The 21,359-nt window shown below is 46.3% G+C and overlaps 1 long non-coding RNA gene across 1 annotated transcript; it reads left to right on the top strand.

Annotated features, from left to right (window-relative positions):
- The first annotated feature begins 238 nt into the window (after positions 1–238).
- On the top strand, positions 239–15,199 carry LOC130542269 (uncharacterized). The gene is made up of 2 exons (XR_008956724.1): positions 239–929; positions 14,543–15,199. It is a non-coding gene; the product is annotated as an uncharacterized LOC130542269 (long non-coding RNA).
- The last annotated feature ends 6,160 nt before the right edge of the window (positions 15,200–21,359 follow it).

Genomic DNA, 21,359 nt, shown 5'->3' with positions numbered 1-21,359 from the left:
CTGCCAGGTTGTGTTCAACCCATGCTGTTTAAATTTTTGAGCGAGTTGCCAATTAATTCCACTCGAAAATCTGATTTCAGGCTTATCTTAAAAAACCTAGATGATCCGACCACGCTGGGCGCTCAGTCCGGCCCAGACGCCGTCAGCAGGCCCTGGGCAGCTGCTGCCCCCTAGAGGTCGGTCCTGCGCTCTACCGCGCTCTGTTCTCCGGCCCGCCCACTTCTGTCCTTGACAGAAGTCAAGGGCCCCAGCGGTAGGCCTGAGTTCGTGGTCCCTGACATAGATGACAGCAGCTCCGTCAGTCACTCTTTTTTTAGGTCAAAGGTCCCAAAAGTACAAAAGGAAGTATAATGAAAAGTGACACCCCTTCCTCTGCTGTCCCCTAGTTCCTCTCCGCAGACGCCACAGTCCCTGTCTCTCCCACACACAGGCTGCACTTCCTTGAACACTGTCTCCAAACGCTTGCGGGCACCTCTTAGGGGCCAGACTCCAGCTGGGTTTTTCAAAATAGACCCAGGGACCCTCATCAGCCCTTTGGAGGCAGGATTTCTAAAATCAGAGTCTAGGTGTCTGGGTTTTTTTAGAGCCCACAGTGTTTTCTGTTGCTCAGCAAGACAGAGACGGCTGTACTCGGGATGCAACATCCCTAACACAGTTCTCCCTCTCCCCAGGGTCTGGCCATCGAGGCCACTGCTCAGCTCTGTGGACCGTGCCCTGCCCAGGGGCACTCGGCGAAGTCCTGAACCCGGCCACACCTTCACACCCAGCCCCGTTCCACCGCCCTGCCGACCCACAGAGGAGCAGCACTGCTGCTGGATTTCCCGTGCCAACCATTCAATCCAAATACGGGGAGACCGGTGCTGTGATGTGGGGGCGCAGGTGGGGGCTCCTCCGTGCAGCTGCAGGCCCAGGATGACTTCCTATAGGAGGTAAGGCTTGGGCCGAATCTGGTCTAGGGGCTAGAAGAAAAGAAGGCACACTGCCACCCTGTCTGTCCCTCTCCCAGCTCACCCCACCCCACCCCCACCTCACCCCACCCCACCCTGCAACTGCCTGTATTGGCGGCAACTGACAGGGAGACCTTAATAGCCGTGTACCTCGAGACGGCCTGGGGAGACCCACGGGGATAGAAGGAGGGGTGCAGCCATAAGTCAGACCAGCATGCCTGGCCTAGGGGGCTGCTTGGGGTCAGGTGGCTTGGTATCCAGAAGTACCTGCTGGGGGGAGCAGAGATGCAGGAGCCCTGTTCCTCCTGGTCAGTCTCCCGAAAGGCTCTCCAAAGCCAGAGGCCGCGTCCCTGCAGCCTCCGTGAGCGCGACCAGAGAGAGCTCCTTGGACCACCGCCAGGCCCCGGGCTGCGCTGGGCCACGTGAGATGATACAGAAACTGAAAGTAAGCATTTAGAAACTTTTCTAACGATTGTACAAGGTCAGTTGAATACTATTAAAGTCGAGTCTGGTCCTTTAGCATCTTTTTTATTCATTTTATCTAAAAAAATACTCATTGTAAAAAATACATAACAGAAAATATGCCACTTTAACCATTTTTAAGTGCACAATTCAGTGGCATCAAGTACGTTCGCTCCGTTGTGTAACCACTGCCACTGGCTTGTGGATTTCCTAAATTCTCCAAAAGTAGAAGTTCTCTGCAGATAAGCATTTTTTAAAAATTTAGTTTGAGAAGCACTAACCTAAGTCCTGACCTGTGGGCCTCCCAAAGCCTTGCAGGTGTTGAGGGGGAAGAGGCCCCTGATTGCAGGGCTTGATAACATTGTTCGGCTTCATTTCCCCAAACTGTTGGGTTGAGATTTGCCCCCAGAGAAGGGTGAGGGCTGGGGTACAGGGGGAAGGGAGGCTTTGGTGCTGCCTGGGGCACGGGGCCGAAGCGGGGCTCTCCCCGGGCAGGGCTGCCCTGAGCGCCGGGGGCAAGAGAGTCGGATGGGAGGCTGCCAGGCCTTCTGGCAGGCTTTCCTCCTGACTCAGTCGGGGGGAGGCGCATTGGTTTAGAATTCCAGTAAAGTTAGCTCCAGCTGGGAAAGCCCTCTGTGACCCCTGCGTCTATCCTCCTTGTTCAGGGGAAGAGCTTGAGGCCACAAAGAAGAGACTGCCCCAGTTTCCAAGCACTGAGTGGTGGTTCCAAATGTGGACCCCTCAATTCGCAGAGAGAAGCAGGGCAGAGGTCCTGGAGACACACACAGTACGACCGAAGTTCCAGCTCCATTAGCCCTCCCTGGCCTTGGGCATCCCCACCCTCGCCTGTAAAATAGGGATAATCCCTCGCAGGCGGGAGGAGTATTGAGCCTGGGCTCGGTTTAATGAAGGGCATAGCACGGAGCCTGCTGCTTGGGTGACGGGAGGGTCAGTCCCCTGCCCCTCTCTGTCCCTCCAAGCCCAGTGTTCCTCCTGCGGACTCCAGGGTCTTCTCTGTCTGCCATTTCCTGTCACTGTAGCTGCGGGGACAGAGGAAGGCAGACCCTCTCCAGACTGAGGAGAACAGGGAGCTCGTAATCTCTTGCACCGGCCCATCGGAGCATCCCCCTCCCCAGCTGGACTTCTCTCTGTGCTCGACTCTTCCTCCATCTCTTTGGGCATCTTACAGAAATTTTTTCCCTTCTGGGACTCAGAACATTTGTAAAATGAGGGAGTTGAACCAGAAGAACTCAAAAGTCCATTTTGGGGGAGGAGGTGCTATGAAGTGTGGGCTGCTTTACATTTCTGTATCTTTTCTGGGACAGACTCCCAGCATGTCAGACTGGGCTGCTGCTGGGTTACTGGCCACCTGCTTTTGTGTTGCCTTTCTCTGTACTCTGTCACTCCTTCCTGTCCCTCTTCTTTCTCTTTTCTGGCTGAGGTTTCCTAAGCACTTGCCATTTGCTAGGCACTGTAGCAAATAAGCATTTCACGTATCCCATCTTACTGAATCCTTAAAGCATCCTAGTGAAGTCAATGCTATTCTTAGCTTATTTTCCAGCCTCGAAACTGAGATTCAGAAAAGTTGTGTCATTGACCCATAGCTGGTTAGTGGCAGAGCCAGCAGCTGGCGTGCTCAATGCCATTCCCCAGATGGTCCGGTCCCATCCCAGCCTGAAGTCGGTGGGTTCAATATGGCGCGTGCCTGGGCCCATCACCTCCCTCCTGTTTTCCCCAGGTGGACTCTGACTCCCCAGACAGGCTCCTGCTGGCAGGACCCCTCGGGCAGTCAGGGAGGCGGGTTTGGCTGTTGGTGGGAAGATGATCACTGTTTGGTTCTGGTTTCTGACTCTTATCTCGGATACCTTGTCCTCTGCCCCCAATCTTTTTCCTCTCCTTTCTCTTTAGCTGTCCCTTAGAGGGTACCCAGAGCAAGCCTTTCCATTCCCTCATTCATTCATTCATTCATTCATTCATTTATTGAACAAATGCAAAGAGTCTCCCTACATGCCAGTCACAGTTGTAGGCCCTGGGGGTTCAGCGATGTGCAAGGCAGGCAGGCTCGTGTCCCCAAGAGCTTACATTCTGGTGGAGGAGACAGACGTTACAAAAAGATGATGAGTGCATGGAGGGAACGAAAAGGGCTGGTGGAGAAAGCGACTGTGGCAGGGGTGAGTGTCTCTGCAGGTGCGGCGGGCAGGGCGCAGCGTGTTCCTGGCAGGTGGAACAGCATGCAAAGGCAGGAACCAGCAGGTGTGAGGGAGGAGCATACACCAGGCCCTGAAGGCTGGATAAGGTGAAGCAGGGGTCCGGCGCTAGGGCTGTGGGCAGGGCCCAGCCATGCTGGCCTGTGGGCCATTTCATGAGTGGCGTGAAGCTTCTGGGGGCTTTAAGCAGGGAGCAATGTGATTGGGTCAAGTGTGTATAGAAAGGATCCTTCGGCCACTGTGAGAAGAGTGGATTGTGGGGAGCAGGCGTGTGGCAGAGATGAGGGCGGGGTCCATGGGATGGAGAGACAAAGTCAGAGTCAGGATCTCTGCGGGCTGACGGGTACAGCTTCACGCCCGCCGCTAAGGGGGAGCTGGCGTGTGGCGGGGAGCAGAGCGGCCCACGTCTCTGGGGACCTGGAGCAGGGGATGCCCCGTAGCGTCCTCCTCCGCCTCCCCCTCTCAGGGGAAGGGCTGTGAGCTTCTTCTTTCTTTTTTTTTTTTTTTAAAGATTTATTTATTTATTTGACAGAGAGAGACAGCCAGCGAGAGAGGGAACACAAGCAGGGGGAGTGGGAGAGGAAAAAGCAGGCTCCTTGTGGAGGAGCCTGATGTGGGGCTCGATCCCTGAACGCCAGAATCACGCCTTGAGCCGAAGGGAGACGCTTAACGACTGCGCCACCCAGGCGCCCTGGGCTATGAGCTTCTGATGGTCAAGAGTCACCCTTGGCAACAAGAGGTCCACATGCCCAGAGCGTCTCCTCCAGCCCTCCTTCCTGGGCTTGCAGTTGTTACAAAATTTTTTTTCACCAAGCACATTTGAAAATCTAATTGGTTTTATTAAGCAATTCATGACTCGGTCAGCATTCTAGCTGGTTGAGGGGAGCTCCAAGAGCTGTACAAAATGCTTCTGGAAAGCAGAGAGGGGCAGGAGTGCCTGGGTGGCACAGTCGGTTGGGTGTGTGACTCTTGGTTTTGGCTCAGGTGATGTTCTCAAGGCTGTGAGATCGAGCCCCACGTCGGGCTCTGCGCTCGGTGTGGAGTCCGCTTGAGATTCTCTCTCCTACTTCCCCTCCCGCTTATGCTCTCTCTCTAAAATAAATAAATCTTAAAAAAAAAAAAAAAAGCAGAGAGGGACAGAAAAAAGGAATTTATTAGCAAAGAATGCATTGTTTTAGGCAAGGTCACCCTCCTAAGGGGACTTGTAGGGGTCTCCTCCTGTTGACCAGGAAATGCCAGGTGGGCTGGTTAAGGGTTACGTTCTGGGAGGTTGAAACCGTTGTTAAGTTAGGCATTAAGTCTTGGTTCACTGATGTGGAACCCTAACATAAGTGACACTATTTTGAGCCATTTCTTAAAAACAGAATTTCAAAGGCAGTTAACAGGATTAGAACCTGATACAAAGATGCAAATGTAATTTCTTCTCTCTACACTTACCTTCGTATTTTTAATAGTAAAACTAGTTTGTTTGTGTTAAATGTTGCCTGATTATTTATATGCGTGTTGCAAGAATAATGCTTGACCATATAAACTCTCTCTCTCTCTTCTAAGGAATCGCTACATCCAACATGGGGCTCAAATTCATGACCCAGAGATCAAGAGTCCTATGCTTGGACTCAGCCAGCCGGGCGCCTCTTACATAAGCTTGTTTTAAAACTGCCTTGCATGTAGGGGCCCTTGGGTGGTTCAGTCAGTTAAGCACCTGACTCTTGGTCTCAGCTCAGGTCTTGATCTCAGGGTTGTAGGTTCAAGCACCAAGTTAGGCTCCATGCTGGGTATGGAACTTACTTAAAAACAACAACAACAACAATAACAACAACAACAACAACAAAACTACCTTGCTGGAGAATTGTAAGTCAAGGTACTAGGTTAACTTTTTTTAAGGGTAAATTATTGGCACTGTAAAGTCAACCTTAGTTCCTTAAAACTGTCTGGTCATACCTGAGTCTAGGCACATCTCTTCCAAATATAATATTCCAGTCAAAGCCTTGGTAATATAACCAATGTTTCTAATTGTCTCCTATTGCAAGGAGAACAGATTCCCATTGAACTTATGTAAATAATTATTTTGCCATCAAAAGAATACTCGACTGATGAATCACAGACCTGTACCCCTGAAACAGATCATACGTTATATGTTAATTTAAAAAAACTTTAAAAAAGAATGTTGGGGGCGCCTGGGTGGCACAGCGGTTAAGCGTCTGCCTTCGGCTCAGGGCGTGATCCCGGTGTTCTGGGTTCGAGCCCCACATCAGGCTCCTCTGCTATGAGCCTGCTTCTTTCTCTCCCACTCCCCCTGCTTGTGTTTCCTCTCTCGCTGGCTGTCTCTATCTCTGTTAAATAAATAAAATCTTTTAAAAAAAAAAAAAGGTAGAAGGGGTGGAAAAAAAAAAAAAGAATGTTGATCCTTCGAGCTGGATGAATGAGGAAAGATACAACAATCTTTCATATACATAAAAAAAAAGAAGAGTCAAGAGTTTTTGAATTCTGGAGGGATCAGGTAGGGAGGAAAAAGAAACATTTCATCCTTGTTCACAAACATCTCATCTTCATTCACATCTTTGTTCACGCTATCAAATTGTTGATAGTGTTAGAGACGAAGATTTCCCCAAATCTGGAAAAGCAGAACGTTAGAAAACCAGTGATATTTTATTTTTAAAGATTTTATTTATTTATTTGACAGAAAGAGAGAGACAGCCAGCGAGAGAGGGAACACAAGCAGGGGGAGTGGGAGAGGAAGAAGCAGGCTCCCAGCAGAGGAGCCTGATGTGGGGCTCGATCCCAGAACGCCGGGATCACGCCCTGAGCCGAAGGCAGACGCTTTAACCGCTGTGCCACCCAGGCGCCCCTGAAAACCAGTGATATTTTAAATAAAAGTCATAAAAAAGATCATCTTCTTCAGTTCCTTTGGTTCCATGTTATTAATTCTCATCCTGTTTGAATCCATTTTTCTAGTAGTTTTGAAAATTCATACCAATTTAGTTTTATGATCTGAAAGTTATCAAAAATCTGCATTCCAGACAGATTTCTGTCCGTGAATTTCTCTGAAGATAAAACATATTTGCAGGAAGAAACATCTGAGAATAACAGAAACTATCTGTAAATGCCAAAAGACTTAAAAATGGCATGCTTAAAGGTCTGATTAGAGTTCATTACAATCTAATTGACAATGAAATGTGGTCACTTCTGTGACATACATTTTAAGATAATAACTAAAATTACGACTGATAACATTTTACCAGGGCGTATCAGGATTTTAGGAATTTTACGCAATTTCTAGAACACTTATAGGAAATAACATTTACTCATGCAGTATAACCAAAAAAGGTTTATCCTCACTTACTTGACAATGCTTCCCATGTAATTTAACGTACCAAATATGTCTGATTAATTTAATCTCCCTCTTTGAGATGTTTCATGGGCTCCCTGAAAAAAACCCCAAATTAGCTAGATAAAAATGACTTCATTTAGAATTTGCTTTTTGGGATGTTTGTCAAAAAATGCCTTTGAGACACTTTATTTGTTTGTTTGTTTTTTTTAATTCTATACATTTATTTGACAGAGAGTGAGAGACAGAGCACAAGCAGGGGGAGCAGCAGGCAGAGGGAGAAGCAGGCTTCCTTAGCAGGGAGCCTGATGCGGGACTCGATCCCAGGACTCTGGGATCATCACTGTAGCTGAAGGCAGACACCCAGCCATCTGAGCCACCCAGGTGCCCAGTTTCTTAGCTTTTTAATTATTGTTTCTTCCTAGTGGTCTCTGTAAAAATGTAGAAGCATTCCTTCTTTGATAATGTTGAATTTGTAAGTTTCAGGTGACCTGTGAAACTTTTTAAAAGATTTTTCTCTAAGTTTTGAAAAGCTATTAGCCAGGATCATAATATAATAAGACATAATGTTTTTCCCTTAAAAAAATGTAAGTGCTGGGGCGCCTGGCTGGCTCAGTCCATGGAGCTTGTGTCTCTTGATCTCGGGGTTGTAAGTTTGAGCCCCATGTTGGGGATAGAGAGTACTTAAAAATTAAATGTAAAAAGAATAATGGGGCACCTAGGTGGTGCATTCGGTTAAGCGTCTGTCTTTTGGTTTCGACTCAGGTCGTGATCTCAGGGTACTGGGACCGAGCCCTATGTCGGGCTCCGTGCTCAGTGTGGAGTCCACTTGAGATTCTCTCTCCCTCTCCCTCTGCCCCGTCCCCCGCTCATGCTCTCCCTCTCTAAAATAAATAAATCTTCTAAAAAAATAAAATCTTTTAGTCTTTTAAATCTTTTTAAAAATGTAAAAAAATGAAATTTAAGTGCATGTGTAGAGTTAAGAAGCTGTTCTACATTTATGATTTAATAAAATAATTCTAGGGGCGCCTGGGTGGCGCAGTCGTTGGGCGTCTGCCTTCGACTCAGAGCGTGATCTCAGCATTCCGGGATCGAGCCCCACATCAGGCTCCTCCGCTATGAGCCTGCTTCTTCCTCTCCCACTCCCCCTGCTGTGTTTCCTCTCTCGCTGGCTATCTCTCTGTCAAATAAATAAATAAAATCTTGAAAAAAAATAATTCTAAAGGAAAAATACTAAAAAATATAAAAAACGTTTAAAAATATGTATCAATTATATTCAAATAAAAAAATTTTTGAAAAGGTTTTAAAACACTTGGTCAAACAGGATCATAGGTCACTTTGAAATAATGCTTAGTTATCCATTTAACCAAAATGACAATTTGTAGGCAAATACAGACAGTTAAATATTTGTAAAAAGCCTTGCTCTTTAATTATTGAAAAGACTCAGAGGCCCCTGCCTGGCTGGCTCCCTCGAAAGAACATGTGAATCTTAATCTCAGTGTTGGGATTTCAAACCCCATGTTGGGTGTAGAGATTATTAAAAAAAATAAATAAGCTTTAAGAAAAATATTGAGAAGACTCAGTTTTTTAAAAATTCTATGTAATTACAGACCTGATAAAGGCAAAACATAGACTCTCTTTCTAGGCAGATTACATTCAAGGTAAATAAAAACCTTTGTTTACAGTTTCTTATTAAGAGCAAACCAGTAATCTAAGAAAACTTTGTCTTTGGGGCGCCTGGCTGCTTCAGTCGGTGGAGCGTGCAACTCTTGGCCTCTATGTTATGAGTTTGGGCCCCACGTTGGGTGTGGAGATTACTTAAAAATAAAATCTTTTAAAAATTTACCAAACAATCCAAAAAAAAAAAAAAAAAAGAAAGAAAACTTTGTGCTTTTTTTTTTTTTTTTAAAGATTTATTTATTTATTTATTTAGAGAGAGAGTGAGCGCATGGACGAGCAGGGGAGAGGAGCAGAGGGAGAAGGAGAGGGAGAGAATCTTCAAGCAGACTCCTCACTGACTGCGGAGTCTGATGTGGGGCTCGATCTCATGACCCTTGAGATCAAGACCCATGACATAACAACCTGAGCCCAAACCAAGTGTCAGATGCTCAACTGACTGAGCCACCCAGGCACCCCAAACTTTGTCCTTTTAACAGAGAGAAAAGCCAAATTCTAATTTTGCACCAGTATACTTTGGATGTTAAAACTTCTTCTTCTTTTTTTTAATAGATTTTATTTATTTATTTGAGAGAGAGAGCGAGAGAGCGAGAGCACCAGACAGAGAGAGGAACAGAGAGAGAGGGAGAAGCAGGCTCCCCACTGAGCAAGGAGCCCAATGCGGGACTCGATCCCAGGACCCTGGGATCACGACCTGAGCCGAAGGCAAATACTTAACCGACTGAACCACCCAGGCGTCCCTAAAGCTTATTCTTGAATGAATTTTCATCTTAGCCAGCTTACCACACACTAAAATTCCTTTTCAAAGATTCTTTCTCTACAAACTTTCTACAACTTTCTTTTTTACACTCAGATCTTGGTCTGTATTTTCCCTCTTTTAAGTAACCAGTTTCACTTTAGGACAAAATTTCTTCCTTTTCCCTCAACAAGAATGCATTTCCATGCCTCATACCTTCTCTCACAGAAAGCATACATTCTACTTTTCTGGTATATGGATATGTTTCCCTTATTACTTTCAGTAGCTTTAATCACGTATTCTAATTAAAATTCCTAACCCTTAGGAACTTTAAGAAGTAAATAATTATGAACTTTTACATGAGCCTGCTGTTACAGGCAGACTTACAAGTACTTTTTATGATTTCTAGATATGTGCTTTTTTATAGAAAATTTCTCAGTGGGGGACGCCTTAATTTCACCTTGGGTCATGATCTTGGTGTCATGGGATGAGCACCCCGTGGGGCTCCTTGCTCGGTGGGCGATCTCCTGGAGATTCTCTCTTTCTCCCTCTGCCCTTCCGCCACTAAAATAAATAAATAAATCTTCAAAAAATTATTTTTCATAAAACATAAAACATATTTGCTTATAGACAGAAATATCTTTAGTTCTTCTGTAAAAGGAAGCAAAAAAGGGATAAGCTTATGTTCAGTAATTAATGTTTCAGTATTTTATCTTATTTGAAAATTATCTGGATATTCAATGAATTTAACTTAACTCATCACTTAACTTAGCAAAACATTAAGGTCTGAGGCTACCAAAATGATTCGGGGAAAATACCTAAAAACATTTTACCATACTTACATTTATTCAATTTACTTATTCTTTTTTTTTTCTTTTAAGAATTTATTTACTTATTTATTTAGAGAGCTCGAGCCGGCGGGGGGGCGGGGTTTGCGCAGAGGGAGATGCAGAGAGAGGCTCCCAAGCGGACTCCATGCTGAACGGGGAGCCAGGTGTTCTTTTAATCCCGTGACCCCGAGATCACAATCCCAGCCAAAACCAAGAGTCTGACGCTTAACCGACTGAGCCACCCAGGCTCCCGCAATTTACTTGTTCTTAACAATTACGTTTAGATTATCCACAAAAGCTTTGTGAGACATCTGACAATATAACTTATAACAATAACTTATTCTAAGTTATTTATCTTTTTGCTAGCAGATTTCGCAGCATAACATGAACTTATTTGATTAGTAAAACTAGGTAAAATAAAAAGTTGTATGTTTGCGTTATATTCAATGTTGAAAACTCTAAGACGTGTCGATTTTCATCAAACCAGCAACTTTTAAACTAGTTTTGATACAGAATATTTTCTCAGATTCCATGAATCTGAAATGCATTTGAATTAAAATTTTATTTAATTTTTTTTAAAAGATTTTATTTTTATTTATTCAACAGAGATAGAGACAGCCAGCGAGAGAGGGAACACAAGCAGGGGGAGTGGGAGAGGAAGAAGCAGGCTCATAGCGGAGGAGCCTGATGTGGGGCTCGATCCCAGAACGCCGGGATCACACCCTGAGCTGAAGGCAGACGCTTAACCGCTGTGCCACCCAGGCGTCCCCGAAGAGCTTATTGATATGATCAAGTTTATCGACTCTAAGAATTAGTGCCAAGAGTTGGGGAATCTACTTTTTGGAGGAAAATGCTATTTAGAATATGTAGAAATAAGTGGTAACAGTTAATTTAGAAAAATTCGATAACAAATGCTTTTACTGCTCATAGTAAAGATGTTCTGTTATCCCTAAGGCACTGGCTGGTGCCTGTGACTCTCTGACTTTGTGATTGTTGTATATATTATATTTGGGCAATAAATAATTGGTGATAGTGTCTTCTAAGTATATGCTGTCCTACAGCACACCTTGCCCTAAGTATGTGAAGTTACCCTGATAACACTATAGGTTAATACGTACTGATTTTCCCCTCAACTTCTCCACATCAACTTTTTAAAATAAGTTTTTATTCTTTAGTTTCCTGAAATTCTACCTTAATATTAGAATGCATGAAAATATAGTTCAGATATATCATGGAATTTTTAGCATAACCAACTTTTTTTTTTTTTTTTAATTTTAAGTAGGCTCCACACCCAACGTGGGGCTTCAACTCATGACCATGAGATTAAGAGTTGCATGCTCTACTGACTGAGCCAGCCAGGCTCCCCCTGAGTGTAATACTTTTTAAGTACTTCCTTAAGGGAGATATCATATGGGAACAGTAATTTCTCCCCTTCATGCAGATCTCAATGCAAATGAAGGGACCCAATTAGAAAAGAGTAAGCAAAATTTCTTTAGACATAATACATAATCAGGTCATGCAATGCTTGCTGAATATGCTTACTGATTTAGAACAAAGATGTGTTCTTTTTTTTTTTTCAAGATTTTTTATTTATTTATTTGACAGAGAGAGAGAGACAGCCAGCGAGAGAGGGAACACAAGCAGGGGGAGTGGGAGAGGAAGAAGCAGGCTCCCAGCGGAGGAGCCTGATGTGGGGTTCGATCCCAGAATGCAGGGATCCCGCCCTGAGCCGAAGGCAGACACTTAACCGCTGTGCCAGCCAGGCGCCCCCAAGAAACAGATTGCTGGATGCCTGAAGGAAGGTGGGTGGGGGATGGGTGAAATGGGTGAAGGGGATCCAGAACAGTTACCATGATGAGCACTGAGTAATGTACAGAATTGTTGAATCGCTACGTTGTACACCTGAAACTGACACAACACTATGTTAACTGTAGTGAAATTAAAATTTTAAAAATAAAGGTTAAAAAAGAACAGGTAATAATAAAAAAAAGATAAAGAGGAAGCGAAGGGGAATGTGGAAAACAGTAGTAAGTTACAGCGTGTAGCTTGGCAATCAACACGACTTACATTTACTTTTAAGTGTTAATATATACGCTTACTATCCGCGTGGACGGGTTTCAGCTAGGACTTAGAGCTTTGACTCAGGCACCAGACCTCAGATCTGGGTCCCTGCCCACCGCTTGCTCGCTGTCCTCTCTGTGTTTCACTTCCCACTCTGGGAGGGTGATCATGGCAGCTACTCCTGGGGCTGGTGTGAGGATTCAATGAATTAGCACATGTCACATGATTAGAACAGTGCCTGACATATAGTAAAAGCTCAAACGTTTGTTATTATTGTTATTTGTATATCAAAGTAGATCAGTAGAGGTCTCTTGCCATTTAAGTGGGATAAATCCTCATATTGAGGGCATACATGATTGAAATAATTGGTTTTGTTATGTTAAAACTTGCTCTATGGTTTATAATTAATGAACTAAAAGCCGAACGGTTTATGTTCAAATATTTATGCAAGTGCTTTATGACCACATGTAATACTGAAAATCTGGACAAGTGACAGTCTGTGCTCTGTGACTAACTTGTTCTGAGACCTAAGGCAAATCACGGAGCCTTTCGAGGCCTCCGTTTCTACGAGAACCTTGACCACGTCCCCCTGGTCTCTCTTGCTGATGGCACAGTGCTGATGTACCAGTGACCTCGGTGGGAGCCCCAAGTCAATTAAACATAATTAGCTTCGCCTTATGCTTTGGCTCCGCTTGTCCCAAACTTGGACTTGAGGTCTTGTGCATGTGTGCCACTGGTCACATACCACACAGTCTGGAGCTCTCAAAAACTTCAGTGAATAGGGACGCCTGGGTGGCTCAGTTGGTTAAGTGTCTGCCTTTGGCTCAGGTCATGGTCCCAGGGTCCTGGTATCGAGTCCCACATTGGGATCCCTGCTCAGCATGGAGTCTGCTTCTCCCTCTGCCCCTGCTCCTGTGCTCTCTCACTCACTCTATCTCTTAAGTAAATAAATAAGAGCTTTTAAAAAAAGAAAAAAATTTAAATGCCACACATATCTACAACAGGCAAAAATAAACATAGAAACAGAGAGCCTGTAATTGTTGTTTAAAATTTGTAAGCCATGAGATGAGCATAATAATGCAAAACTCACTAGTTTATAAAAGCTTGGATCCAAGCTGATTTTCTGTGGGCTGGAATGAGTTAAAGTTATCTGCTTAGATGGCTCAAGTTTTTTCTACTAATATTTGTGGAGAAGACCCATGATTTTTCATTTGTCTAAATGTCAAATGACCTTCTCCCCTTATGTTTTACTTCTGATAAGAATTATATCCCTGGGGTTTGTACTTTTAATATTTTTATCTCAAAGACACAGGTTAAGAATGCAAGTTCCTCCTGGTTTCATGAGGCCAATAATTTACAAGCCTTTTGAGAGAAATAGAGGAGGTCTGGGGATCAGTGAAAGGACGAGGGGAACTCCGAGTTGCCTCCAGAGTTGCATTTCTAGTTTTATAAAGATTTGTAAGATAAGGACAATTGCTTTTAATTCCTCAAATTGTTGGATTGTGGCCTAGATGTTACAGAACCTGATCTATGTTGGATTTTTTTTTTTTAATTTTAGCTTTCCCTTGGCTGCTTCAAGGAATAACGTAGCACTTGACCAGAACAACCCTCAGTCTCATCAGCTCTGGGAGGGGCTCACCAAGGGCTCGTCGTTGAAGGGAGATATGGGGTGTCTGTTAAGTCATTAGCTTGGCAGATTTTGTGTAAAGGTAATTCAGACAGGATAACTAGAATGAATGTTCAAAGAAAGGAGTGTGGAGGGAAGCAGTAAGAATGATGTCTGCCTTACGTATTCGGTTCCTCTTGTGTCTTTTAATTTTTCATCAGCTTTTTGTTGTTAAACTTTCAATGGAGCTGAACTTTTTGCAATTCTTGAAGTCTTTGCTTTTAAGTGCATTTCTTAATGATCTCGTTAAATTGGGACACTCTTCATCGGGGCCACTGCAATTCTAGGTTGTAGTTCCCCCGAGGGCTGATGGCAGTTTGGTCAAACCCGAGCCAAACATGGAGTTTGATCCATATTTCTGTCCTGCCATAACTAGCCACAGATGGGGGGCAACTCTTCCTGGCTGTGTTTTGGGGCCCCCAACCTGATGGTTACCAAGCCAAATTCTTCAGGACACAAAACGAGCTTAGTTAAGATTTTGCCTCCTTTTTTTTTCTTCCAAGATATTTATAGCTTTCGGGACCACAGTTCTTAGATATGAAATAAGCAGGTGTGCTGGATGGTGGTATGTTTCACTCTTTGGATTTCAAAGATCGTGTCTTATTTATTTTTTCCCTTTTTCTTTTAGCTAAGCCTTTACCCCATGTGCACAATAATGGAAACCAACAGTAACCCAGGGAATGGAAGTGTGGGCGCTGCCAGTAACCAGAGACCTGGGGGTTGGGGAAAGGACTGAACCAGCAGACCTCAGAGAACAAAGGCTGTTGGACTCGTTCCCAGTAAATGGAGAGCCAGAGCTGCCATCAGCAGTTCTTGGAGTGGAATCTGGGCTTTTGAAGTTCCTGTGGACTGGCCAACAGAAGGCCCTGTATGCGCTACCCGCAATTCCCAGTATAAACAAACCCAGCAGACTCCAGTAAATGGGGACTGCGGACTGGAACTGGGAAAGGGATTCCACACAACTGGAGGACTACAGACTGCACCAAGGGCAGAAGACTGGCGCTCTGTTCGAGCCTCCTGTCTGTGTGGACAGACCTGTGAACCCTGGACCGGGAAGCCAATTGGATTGGCAGCTCTACACAAAAGGAGCAGAGCTCAGACCAAGAGGAGCTCACCCAGGGCCTAGGAAATGGCGAGAAAGACAGTGAGCTCACGAGGGTTCCCAGAGCAGCGAGACTGTGCTTCTCGTTGTCCCCGAATGCCGTCAGAAGTTCACCTGGGATCCCACTGCTGCCTCCGAGTCTGTTAAAAACCAAAACTGAACCGAGTAAATCTGCAGGTCTAATTGGCGTCATGAAACAATTCACGAATACAGCAACACCTCAGCTGCCAGGCAGAGGGGAGCTCAAGGAGCTGTGCAAAGTGGAAGGTTTTTAAAGGCAGAGAGGGGGCAGGAGAAACAGCATTGTTTTAGGCCAGATCGCCCTCCTAAGGGGAATGATGGAGTTTATTATGGGGTTACCTCCTAATGTTGACCAGGAAATTCCATTTGGGCTGGTTAAAGGCTACATTCCTGGGGCATTGAAGCTATTGCTAGATGTTAAGTCTCGGTTTACTGAAATAAGGCCTTAACATTAGCGACACCATTTTGGGCCTACAGTTTTCTTTATAACAGAGGCCTGTGGCATTTCATGAAATCACACTTAGTCCAGTCTTTAAGTATGACGCTGACACCCCAAAAGTCCTGTACGCCCATAAGGCATTGTCAAGGTCCCAACAGGATGCAGGATGAAAATACAGCCGGGATGCCTGGGTGGCTCAGTCAGTTAAGCGTCCAACTCTTGATCTCGGCTCAGGTCTTGAACTCACAGTCGTGCGTTTGAGTGCCGTGTTGGGCTCCACGCCGGGTGTGGAGCCTACGTAAAAAAAGAAAAAGAAAATCTAGCCAACAAAGAGGGCTGTGCCTCTGGCCCGCAAAGTTCCTAGGTGACAGGTTCCCTGCAGTCCGCTCTCTCCGCCTTCCTGCACGTGGGGGCCGCGAGCAGCAGGCCGGTGAGTCAGGCCCCCCCCCCCCCCCGTCAACCTCTGCCAACGTCTCCAGATGATGTCAGCACACTGTGTTTAACCCAAGAGTTCACTCCCAAGGGTAACTTCGCCCTGGCCAACCTGACACATTTATGCCCCGGCAGTGAGATAAATATCAGCCCTGGGTTGTAAAGTGAGCAAATAAACACACAAACAAGCTAATAAAATATAAGTCAGATCCTGTCACCCCTCTGCTCAGAAAGCCCCTGTGGACTCCCCAGAGTGCTAAGCACAAACTCCAAAGTCCTGACCACGGGAAGTCCCCCCAGGAAACTCTCTGATCTCACAGCTCCACTCTCCCCGCGCCACCCTCAGCACGCCCGCGGAGGCCCGGCGGCAGGGCCAGTGTCCTTGCTGCTGCCCAGAAAATCACAGTGTGGCCTCACCCACCGCAAGGCCTTCCCTGGTCACCTCCCTGCCTCCAGCGCCACCCCCTATGTCCTCAGCCTGCTTCCTTGCATGCGCAGTGTTCACGTATATCTCTTCTCCCCACGAGGAGACCAGCTCCCCAAGGCTGGGGGCCCTCCTGTCCTGTGTCCCTGGCCCCTGGAGTACGGGCGAGCTCACAGCAGGTGAGGTCGCAGAGGATGCCGGGATCCCTGACGAACCCATGTGGCCTCTGACTAGGAAACCCCCCCTCCCATTGCTGGGATCTCTGTCTGTCTCCCGCTTCGAGGCACTGCGTCTGCCACCAGCTGTCAGAGTGGAAATTTCCACCGGAAGCTGGAAGGACAGCCACGCTCCCCAGCTGGGCCAAGAGGGCCGGAGCGGAAATTTCCACAAACCGTGTCTGGCAACATGATGAAGCGGCCAGGGAGTCCGGAGACGGGCAGTGCACGGTCTGTTTACAGATGTGCAGCCCAGGAAGGCCGTCTGGGTTTACCGCACGCCAGGCGGGCCAGCCTGCTGGGGCCTGGTCTGGCACATCGTCCTACCCTGGGGCCAGAAAGATCTGGAGCCGTCGTTAAGTTCAATCCCCTCCTTTTCCAGGTGGGGGAACTGAGGCCCAGAGAGGGGAAGCAATCATCCCCGGTCACAGAGAAAGTTAGCGACAGACAAGGGACTCAAACTCACTGTACCGCCTGGGGTTTGGCTTCCCTTCTTCTCTTCCATTCTTGCCCTCCTGTCCTTCCCTCCCACAGCTCTCCAGCTAACCTTTCCCAAGTGCCACCTGGGGCCAGCCCGATGCCCTCGGCCCTGAACTCCGTGCCCTGGAACCTCAGGCTCCCTGGGGCCAGGTCGGTGCCTCTCGGATCACATGCTCGGAGCTGCCTGCTTCTCCTCACGCGCCCTGTTCCGGCCACGATCCTGGGACACCTTCACAGCTCACGATGCCTGCGTTGCTCCCCGTGCCAATGAGATCAGAGTCTGGGGGTGGCGTACAGGCACTGGTCTATTTTAAAGATCCCTGGATGTTTTCATGTGTAGCAGGGTTTGAGAACCCCTGTTTTTTTTTTTGTTTTTTTTTTTAAGATTTTATTTATTTATTTGACAGAGAGAGACACAGCAAGGGAGGAACACAAGCAGGGGGAGTGGGAGACGAAGGAGCAGGCTCCAGCGGAGCAGGGAGCCTGATGTGGGACTCGATCCCAGGACCCTGGTATCATGCCCTGAGCTGAAGGCAGACGCTTAACGACTGAGCCACCCAGGCCCACAACCCCTGTTTTAGCCTTGATTAATGGCACCTCCTGTCCCAGGGCCCCAGGCTACAGATCACCTAGTGACTCTTTCTTTCTTTTTTTTTTTTTTTCCAGATTTACTTTCCGGGTTCATGGGTCCCATGAGCCGTGCTGTGTCCCTCCTGCTCCTGACTTTTGTCCAAACTTGGGCCTCCAATCTGCCTAGATTGCCTGCTCTGACCGGCCTCACCGTCATTAGGTGTTCGCTAAATATTTGCTGTTAATGAAGGTAATGACCTCAGTCTGGCCAAGAGGAACCTTGGCATAAAAGAAGGGAAAGGGCTTTGGGGTCAGGAAAACTTGGCTTCTAATACTAGCCGGTTCTGCTTGCTGTCTGGGCCTGAGTTTATTTATGGGGAAGGCAGACGGGGCGGGGAGGGCGGGTGAAAATGCCCGTCTTGCAGTTTGTCGTGAGATCAGAGACACTACCTACTCTCCGCCGAGGGCCCGGCAGCTCACCAACCAGCGGCTCTGGGAGCAGGCGGCTCTTGCCTTGACCCTGGGGAACGGGGATGCTTCCATGGGTGGGAAGGAAGGTGGCTGTGACCCTTCCGATGAGGACCTTGCCCACGGGGTTTCTTCCAGGACAGGGTGACTGCAGCAGAGCCGTGAATGGGGGGTGGGGTGTGGCAGCCGAGGCCTGGGGGTCCTGAGATCAGCCAGGGAGGACCACCACTCTGCCTGGGAATGCGGGCGAGGTCCCTGGTGGGAGGTTCCCTTGCAAACCACCAAAGTGCCCTGTGGGGACAGAATCGGCATTTGGGTGCCTGCCATGCCCAGAGGTGCCGAAACCTCACTACACCCACACCAGCAAAGACTTTTCAACCCCTGTCTCATCCTCTGTGCTATCAGGGAGGAGAAGCTTGACACTGAGCAGAACACACAGACATTGCGAGCAAACAGGACCAGACTTTTTAATACACAGACGATGAGCCTGAGCTTGTAGTGTCCCCCCAGGATGGAGAAGCCATAGGAGCATCTCAAGCAGGTGTCTCCGGAGAAGCTAACGGGGCTCTGGGAAGAAAGAATTGAGGGGGGGCCTGTGCCGCACAAAGTCAAGCTCGTTCGATGACTGCTTCCCCTGGGGCTTGTCTGGTGAAGCCCGTCTGTGTGGAGCATTGACGGGGCTCCTGCCAAAGGCCCAAGCAGCCTTGGCAAGGCCCTTTCTTTCTCTGGGCCTCCGTTCCTCTAGCTGTGAAATGCCTCTCTTTTCCGAGGACCCTTCCAAACTTTGCGAGCCCGTAAAAAGATCTGAGGTCTCTCAGTTTCAAGTGGGAAAACTAAATGTGTCTTGAAACCAAAGCCTGAAATAAGCTCTGGTGGGCCTCGGGGGGCCAGTCAGGTAACGAATCCGAAATCAGACAGCAAGTCTGAAAAAATGATCTCCGCTGTATGATGAGAAAATAATAAGTTTTGAATTTGTCATTTAAAGATGTTAATTGCAATGTCATTCTTAACAGTTTCATTGAGACATAGTTTACATACTATAAAATTTACCCCTTCTTCGTATGCAATTCCATGACTTTTAGTGAGTTTACAGAGTTGTGTGACCATCACCACAATCTCATCTGAGAACGCTCAATCATCCCAAAGAGATCTCTCATGCCCGTTCGCGCCCCCGCCCCTGGCAACCACTAACATACCTGCTACTTTAGCGGTTCCCCTTTTCTGGTCATCTCGTGTACATAGAACCATGCGTTATGGTGTTTGCATCTGGCTTCTCTCCCTGAGCATAGTATTTCTGAGATCCGTCCATGCTGTAGCATGGATCACACTTCCTTCTTCTTTATGGCCGAAGATGATTCTGTTGAATGGATATAGCACATTGTATCTCTCTATTGTTGGTGTATGTTAGGGTTATTTCCACTGCTGGGGGGTTTATTATGAATAATGCTTCTACGAACATTTGTGTAGAATTCTTTGTGTGGATATGTTTTCAGTCTTTTGGATACCTTCCCAGGAGTGGAACTGCTGGGTCATACAATAGTGCTGTGTTTAACTCTTTGAGGGACTTCGAAATTAGGTTCCAGGTGGCTACACCATTTTTCCATCCCCATCAGCAATGTTTGAAGGTTCCAATTTCCTCACGTCCTGGACACTCACTTTTCTTTTTGATTACAGCCCTCTTAGTGGGTGAGAGGTGGTAACTCGTGGTTTTGATTCACATTCTACAATGACTAATGATGCTGAGCTTTTCTCATGTGCTTTTTGGCCATTCAATAGCTTCTTTTTTAAGATTTTATTTACTTATTTATTTAGAGAAAGAGCACATGTAATTGGGAGGGGGCGAGGGGCAGAGGGAGAGGGAGAGAATCTTCAGCAGACTCTGAGCTGAGTGCGAGGCTGGAAGTGGGCCTTGCTCCTACAACCCTGAGATCATGACCTGAGCTGAAACCAAGAGTCGGATGCTTAACTAACTCAACCACCCTAGTGCCCCCCATTCAGCATCCTCTTTGACAGAATGTTAGTTCAACTCTTTTGCCCCCTGGGGTGCCTGGATGGCTCAGTCAGTTGAGTGCCCAACTCTTGATTTTGGCTCAGGTCATGATCTCAGGGTCATGGGATCGAGCCCTGCATCTGGCTCTGCCGTCAGCGAGGAGCCCTCTTGAGACTCTCTCTTCCTCTCCCTCTGCCCCTCCCCCTGCTTGCGTGTGCTCTCTCTCTCTCTCGACAAATAAATAAATGTTTAAAAAAAACAAATCCTTTTCCCCATTTTTAAATTGGATTACCATTTTACTGAGTTTGAGTTCTTTATATATCCTAGAACAAGTCCTTTAGTAGATATGTGATATTTGCAAATATTTTCTCCCAGTCTGACACACACACATATACGGGTGTGTGTATATGTCTATATCTATATCTAATCTATATCTATATATATTTTTTAAGTTGACTTATCATAAATGTGAGGGTTATTTCTGGACTCTCAGTTCTAGTCCATTGATCTATGTATCTACTCTTATGCCAATAACACAGTGTTTTGCTTGAGTTGTTTGACAGTATATTTTGAAATCAGGAAGTCCTCTACTTTGTTCTCCTTTTGCAGAATTGTTTTGACTATTTTGAGTCCTTTGGGTTTTCATATATATTTTATTTTATTTATTTTTTTTAAAAGATTTTATTTATTTATCTGACAGAGATAGAGACCACCAGCAAGAGAGGGAACACAAGCAGGGGGAGTGGGAGAGGAAGAAGCAGGCTTCCAGTGGAGGAGCCTGATGTGGGACTCGATCCTAGGACTCTGGGATCACGCCCTGAGCCGAAGGCAGACGCTTAACGACTGAGCCACCCAGGCGCCCCTCATATACATTTTAGGATCAGCTTTTCAATTTCTACAAAAAATGTCTGCTAGGAGTTTGATAGGGATTGAATATATATATCTATTTGGAGAGAGTTGCCATCATAATGGTATTGAGTCTTTCAGTCCATGAACGTACTCTCTCTCCATATATTTATACCTTTTAAAATTTCTTTCAGCAATATTTGGTAGTTTTCTTCTACAAGTCTTGCGTGATCTTTATTCCTCAGTATTCACCTCTTTTGACGTGATTACGTGCAATGTTACATTTTTGTGATGTTATTTTAATACAGAAAAAAGAGAAAGAAAGATAAAAATATCCTGAATATGCAACATTTGAGAAATTAGCAAAGTATGGTCTGTTCTATCGATGGGATGTTCTGGAGCTATTAGAAGTGATTGTTATGGGGACGCCTGGGTGGCTCAGTCAGTTAAGCCCCTGC

Source organism: Ursus arctos, unplaced genomic scaffold (genome assembly GCF_023065955.2).
Source record: "Ursus arctos isolate Adak ecotype North America unplaced genomic scaffold, UrsArc2.0 scaffold_32, whole genome shotgun sequence".
Lineage (NCBI taxonomy): Eukaryota > Metazoa > Chordata > Mammalia > Carnivora > Ursidae > Ursus > Ursus arctos.
Note: the sequence above shows the minus strand (reverse complement) of the source record. Positions and strands in the feature narration are given on the sequence as shown.